This window comes from Panthera leo, chromosome D4 (genome assembly GCF_018350215.1).
Source record: "Panthera leo isolate Ple1 chromosome D4, P.leo_Ple1_pat1.1, whole genome shotgun sequence".
NCBI classification, from domain to species: Eukaryota; Metazoa; Chordata; class Mammalia; order Carnivora; family Felidae; genus Panthera; species Panthera leo.
The window spans coordinates 2,150,763-2,157,728 of NC_056691.1; positions in this window are offsets into that span (position 1 = coordinate 2,150,763).

Genomic DNA, 6,966 nt, shown 5'->3' on the forward strand with positions numbered 1-6,966 from the left:
ATCGTTCTGCTGTGGCTGAGAAATAGCACGAAGGTGGCAACTGGCCACGAAGAGGTTGTGGAGGTTGCAGCTTCTCCCAAGAATACTACAAAATGTGGTCAAGAAGTTGAGTCTTTTTCAAAAAATCAGTTGAAATTCTTCGCTGTTTTGAAAAGGAGGGAGGGGAGGGCAAATCGTTCCCAGCCCAGCTGTGTGACTGCATCTGTCCAGCAGGATCAAAGGCAGAGCACAAGCCTCTAAGGAGACGTCCGTGCATCCCACGTACTGAGCAGCCCGTGTATCAGCAGCTACACTAAGGAACGTAACCCGGCACAGGCAGTGCGTTCGGGAAACTCTGGGAAAGGAGGCGGGGAGGGAGGGGGCCCTTGGAGTGTTCCCCAGGTCTGCATTCTCCGCCTGATCTGTTCCTTCATGGAACCTTCGGGCTCGGGCGTCCAAGGGGCACAGCACTTGTGGAAAGGCGGGGACGAGAAGAGGGACGGGCGGTCCGGGCCGAGGGCGGCCGTGGCCCCACCGGAGGCCGTGGGGCTGCAGGTGCACCTGGTCCCTGACTCGGTGGGAAGGCCGCGTCAGAGGGCGCGGAGCGCACGTGTGCGGTGTTACAATCGCCAGTGCTGGCTTCACAGGCGCCGGCTCCAAGGCTGGACGGCCATAAAGAGTCCGTCCCGTCTGAGCTCGAGCCGCCCGAGTGGCTTCCCAGCGCGAGAGGGTCCCCTGCTGTCCTACCCCGCAGGGACCTCCAGGCGCGTCCCTTCGTGTCCTTTGCCCGCCCGCGCACGCCCAGGGGGGCGGGGCTGCAGCGCTCTGGACCCGCCCCCCGGTGCCCGCCGCGTCCGTTGAGGGGGCGTGCCGGGGAGCGCGCGCGCGTACGTGGGGGCGGGGCTCAACGGCCCTGCCGGCTGGAGGCGGTGCCCTGCCTGGCGGCCTCGTGCCACCGTGACGTCAAGTCGAGGGCAGGGTCGCGCGCTGTTAGTCGCTCAGGCGTAGCTGCGGTCGCCGTGTTAAGGCCTTAGCTTCTGTGCGCGCGTGTCACGTAGCAACCGGCCGCGTGGACGCTCGGCGACCGCCGCCGCGACGGTGAGCTGGCGCGCGAGTGTTTCGGGCGGTGTGCGGGTGTGGACCGTGCGGGGCTGAGACCGGTTCTGGGAGTCGGCGTCGGCAGCGGGGTCCTGGGCGGCGGCGGCGGGTCTGGGGTCTTCGCCTCGGCGTCTCGACCCAGTGGTTCTGAGGCGGGTTCTTGGGCGTGTCGGCGTCGGCAGTGTGGTCCCGGGCGGCTGTACGTCTGGGGTCTTCGCCTCGGCGTCCCGACCCGGCGGTACTGAAGCGGGTTCTTGGGCGTGTCGGCCTCGGCAGATTGGTCCCGGGCGGCGGGTCTGGGTTCTGCGCCCCACCCCTCGACCCGGCGGTTCTGAGGCGGGTTCTTGGGCGTGTCGGCGTCGGCAGCGGGTTCCCGGGCGGCCGGTGGGTCTGGGTTCTGCGCCCCGGCGTCTTGACCCAGTGGTTCTGAGGCGGGTTCTTGGGCGTGTCGGCCTCGGCAAATTGGTCCCTAGCAGCAGCGGCGGGTCTGGGGTCTGCGCCCCGGCGTCTCGACCCAGTGGTTCTGAGGCGGGTTCTTGGGCGTGTCGGCGTCGGCAGCGGGGTCCCGAGCAGCAGCAGCGGGTCTGGGGTCTGCGCCCCGGCGTCTCGACCCGGCGGTTCTGAGGCGGGTTCTTGGGCGTGTCGGCGTCGGCAACTTGGTCCCGAGCAGCAGCGGCGGGTCTGGGGTCTTCCCCTGGCATCTCGACCCGGCGGTTCTGAGGCGGGTTCTCGGGCGTGTCGGCGTCGGCAGCGGGGCCCCGGGCGGCCGCGCGTCTGGATGTGCGTCCCGGCGGTCGGGCTTCGGGGGCCTGGAGGGTGCGGTGGGCGGGTGGCGAGGGGCCGTCGGGGTTCCCCTCCGAGGGCGCGGGGCCGCCAGGCGAGCGGAGCACAGGTGGGGCCGCGGGAGCTTGTCCGCCGGGAGTGTGGCACGTGTGTTCGCACGTGTGGGGTAGTGCGGTCTCTACCGCCCTGCGGTAGGGCGTTTGTGAGGGAGGGGCCGAGGCCGAGTGTGAGCGTGGGCGGAGAGTCGTGTGTGGACGCTGAGTGCCCAGCTCCTCGGGGAGTTGGCGGTTAGCTGTGGGTACCGTGGGGAACGTGCGACTGTTTCCCCCTCTGACGCGGGGTCCGGTGCGAGTCGCGGCGGATTTGGAAGGATTAGGCGCACGTGCGTAGGGGCAGGGTGTGGACGGCGCCTGCGCGTGTGAGCTTCGGTGTGTGGCGTGCTGCGTGTTACTCGGCCAGTGTCGCAGGACCACGTGGTTTAGGGTTCAGGTTCTTTTCCTGATTGTCGGCAGCTGTGTATCTATCCGTCACCAGCTGCAGGAATTATCCAAGTTGTTCGCAAGGTGTGAAGGTTTCAGGAGCATTCCAAGGGTATTTCTTTGGGTAGTGGAGCTGTGTGTGTGTGTTGGTGTGTAGAGGGCAAGTCCGTGACTCTTTCATGGCGTCGGGGGTGGGGGCGGGGGTTGACGTGCCCTCGTGATGTGGGCTTGTGCGAAGCGTTGGGGTGTGCTGGAAGTGACCTGTGCCGACTCGGGATGGTGAGTGGTGCGCATCTGTTCCTAGTTCCGTGTTGAGTGTCAGCAGGCGGGTCGCTTGAAGCAGTCAAGCTGCGAATGCTACGTAAAAGCCACAAATGAAGCCTGTCCCTCCTTTCTGCGGGAGCATTTTCCTGAGCATTTACGAGCACACCACCGGTCTGTGTGGGTGGATGGATGGATGGATGGATGGATGAGCGAAGCAAGCATATTCAGGCATCGTTGGGTGTTGGGGGGGGGGGGGTGACTCTGTGAATTGTGAGTGTCGCTTCCGGAGCTGTGGGCCCTTGTGTGTGTGCACCGAGCCTGGTCATTCTGAACCGTTGCGTCACTCCTAATGAGGTTGGCCCACTGGTTAGGGCCAAAGCATCCCTGTAAACATTGGTGATGTGCAGATAGGTTGGGGGTGTCTGTTAGGTGGGTGGAGACTCCTTCAGCACCTGCGGTCCTGGCATCTGGGTCCCAAGTGGGATGGCCTGGTGGGCATCGATGGCTGTCGTGCAGAACCTTCACCAGTGTGTTGTCGGTGTGATGGGGATTCCTGGACGGGAGGGCGGAAGGTCGGAAGGTCTGCTCTCGCGGGCAACCCCCGCAGGTCAGCCGGGCAGCTACGGGCACTGCTGTCTCCTCTGGGGCATGGCTGCTAGGCAAGGACACCCTCCACGTGGGTTGCAGGTGGTGACGGTCTGTAGAAACATGTGTCTGCGAGAGCAGCTGCCCCAGGTGGTGGGGGATTTGGGCGATCATGCTGGTCAGCCATGTCACTAGTTCTCAACCAGCTCATCTCAGTGGAAGCCTGAGTCCTCGGTGCTCGGCAGGACCTCTGGGGGCGGGGTGGGGGGGGTCAGTGAACTGACAAGCCTGGAGTTGGGAGGCTTTGTCCCTGCAGAAGGGCTGGGGGCTGAGACCCGGGGAGACTGGGATGTTCTGCTCTGGGTAGGTATGGCTGTGATGTTCCAGAACCCTGTAGGGTATGCTCTCTTTTCTTTTCGAAGGTTCAGGGTGCTCCTAGTCCTGGGAAGCTTATCTCAGCTTCATGTTTCTCTGATGGGATGACCTGATGCTCTTTCTCTCCGTCCACATGGACCTGCAGACCCACCAGAGGGTTCAGTCAATATGGCCACCAGCTGACCACATACACAGCTGCCTCCTGCCTCCCCCTCCCTGGGACCCACCCAAGCCTTTCTGGGCCTTCCTTATGGGGAGTCTCCCACTGGCCTCTTCTCCCTCATGGTGGATCTCCCTCCAGCAAAAGGTGCCGACGTCACCTTCTTGAATGCCCCAATACCACTCTCTTAGCACTAGCGGATTCCTAGGGCTCTCACTGCCTCCTTTGTAACCTATCCCCAATAAAGGGACAGTACGGTATGTTAATTGCAATGTGTTTTGTCGGCAAAATGGACCTTTGCCAGTTTTTTGTGTTTTAAAACAGTTTATGTTCTAAAAAGAACATGATGTAACACATGCAAGGTAGACGTTCTTGGGTTCCTTTAATTTGTTTTGTTTTTGATATGGGAAGATGTAGACCCTGAGCTTTAGGGGAGAAGAACAGGAGTGTCTCGATATCCCAAACCAGCACTGAAAACGCCCCACTCACTTGGAATGGATGGAAACGTCTGGAATGGCTGAGGCCGATCACAGCTGGTTGTTCTGGGGCCACTGGTGTTTTGGAGTGTACGTTACGGCACGTACCCTGCGTTCCCCCATCTCTCCCTGGGCAGAAGGGATCCTCTGTTCCGCACGGAGCGGCCCCTTTGGCCAGGCCATTAGGAGCTCCCACCCCTTGCACTTCGCAGCAGTTGGTGGGGATAAAGGAGCTGAACGCTCTCACCCACACTGGGCTTTGGGGGCTCAGGAGCCCTGCAGCAACACAGGAGTGGGTCTGAGGACACCCAAAAGGTGGCTGCAGAAAGGAGGCTGCTCTGATGTCTGCTGTAGGAGCTGCGCGTCCAAGGGCTTACAGCCTGCAGGGACTGGGAAAAGCAGAACGGGGTCAGTGGGACTAGGAACAGAGCAGGGAGAGGATGGGAATCAGGACGGGGCTGGAGGCAGGCTTTGACTCCGCCGGGAGAGGAGGAGGGAGCAAGTCAGGGGATGAAGTCCGCCACCCTCATCCCTCCGCCAGACCCTGCTCCTGTGGCTGCTCCTGGTTAGGGACCCTGAGAGAATGTTAGCTTGGAGGTCAGCGGTCCAGCTCCTTCCCGAGGCTCACTCACGCTTTAAACAACAAACGTGTCCATGGTGCACCCTGGTTAGAAATGCAGCGTTTAAGGAAGCTCAAGGCCTCTTCCTTGGGAGCGCCCCAGAAACAAAATTAGAAACAGTAACCGGTTTTTAATAAGTTGTATATCGGTGCTTGTAGCCTCTCCTCCTTCCATGTGCAGAGATCAGAGTTTTTGGTCAAAGTGCTGACTGGACATTGGCTGATGCTGTGCGTGTGTGTGTGTGTGTGTGTGTGTGTCCGTCCGTCCGTCCGTCCGTCCGTGATGCAGCTCTGTGTTTAGTATCTGTTTTCTCCACTGGAAAGTAAGAGCCAGAAGAGGAGTCTTTACCGTGCTTGGTAAATACTTGTTGTAGCTTGGATTCTTCGGAAAACAGACCTGAACACAGAGTTTAGGGAACAGGATGTTTACTAAACAGCACCTGTGAGGGAAGAAGCAGAAAGCAGGATTGGACCCATCGATCTCTCCCCCAGACTCCAGCACAGCCTGTGCTTCCCCCACTGAACTCTCTTTCAGAGCTGTCTGTCCTCAGTTGGAGGAAACCGGCCAGGCCGCCATCAACCCGTGGGACATATGCCTTCCTGGAAAGGGGATGCCCCGTGGTGAGGCCACTGTGTGTAGCTCGGCAGTCCCTGAAGGAGCCGGGAGTCGACACTGCCTCCCGAAGGCACCCTTGCCAGCGGGGGACACCGGGCCTTCCCTGGAAAGAGGGGCAGGTGATACTTGCCGTTGTCACCAACTCATCCCCATCGCAGTTTCTGTATATAGATTCTGAGCGTGTGGGTGTCTTCAGGTGGTGGAAACTGTGTAAGTGCGCATCGGTGTTGTGAATATTGTGAATGTTTGTACGAGCATGGAGTTTTTGTGTGTGAAGTTGGGGAGTGTGTAGGTTTGCGCTTGTGTCTGGGCGGGGGGGGGGGGGGGGTGTTGGATGGCCCTTGTATGTTGTGCTGAGCATTGTTGGGGGTCCCGAGCTGGTAGATGGTATTAAGAACCAGTCTTGGATTAAGACCTCCTTCAGCCGGTCATACCCACGCGGCCTCAGCAGGGAGCTCCCTCGGCACCTGAGCAACACGGTGGGGAAGTGAAAAGCACAGGGTGGTTTGATCGAACGCACAGTTTCAGCACACCCGCCTCCCTCAAAGGAAGGAGAGTCACAAGATTTACTTCCAGGTCCCTGTAACGGGCGTGCAGTGAGCCAGGGGAAGGGCAGTTGTCCATCTTGGGCCACAGCCAGCAGACGTAGAGTGCAGGGTAGCAAGCACCTAGTACTGCCAGGTGGTTGGGGTGGAGGTTGCTCGCTTTTCACGGGCTCAGCTCTGGAGGGTTACTTTCCAAGGTGCCCTAGGAAAAGCAGAGTGGGAGCTTGGGGTGGGAATTCTAAGCTCAGGCCCTAATCGAAATGTCCAGACTGGGTGTGAGCAGGCTGTCCTGCTGTAGTCACGCGGGCAGCACCTCACGAGGGCGGTTTTCTCATTGTGAGACTGGAGCTCTGTACGCGTGTGTGCCAGTGACGTGAGGGTGTGCGTGCGCTGGGGTTGTGTGAATTCCTGTGAATATTCAGGGTGCTTGCAGGAAGTTTGTGTGGTGTGTTGAGTGTATATAGTACAGGCTGAGTTGTGTGTGTGAATTCAGTGTTTAGTGAGTCATCTTTTTCTTTAAAAACTTACTTAAATTCTGGCTAGTTAACATGCAGTGCAATCTTGGTTTCAGGAGTAGAATTCAGTGATTCATCCCTTATGTCTAACACCCAGGGCTCATCCAAAGTGCCCTCCTTAATACTCACCGCCCATTTACCCCACCCCCGTCAACCCTCAGTTTGGTTCTCTGTCTTTAAGAGTCTCTTATGGTTTGCCTCCCTGTGTATTTCCCCCCCTCCCATATGTTCATCTGTTTTGCATCTTAAAACCACATATGGGTGAAATCATACTAATCTAATATATACATTTGAGGATTGGGGGTTGCTTATGTATGTGTCTGGGTGCATGTGCACTTGGGACACGAAAGGTCGCGTATGTGTATGTTTCTATTTGTAAGGGGTCCATAGTGTGTTTGAGGAATTTTGAAGGGTTCCTGTGTATTTTGAGAGGTTTAAGGGGTTGGTTCTATATATTCAGTACTTTTTTTTT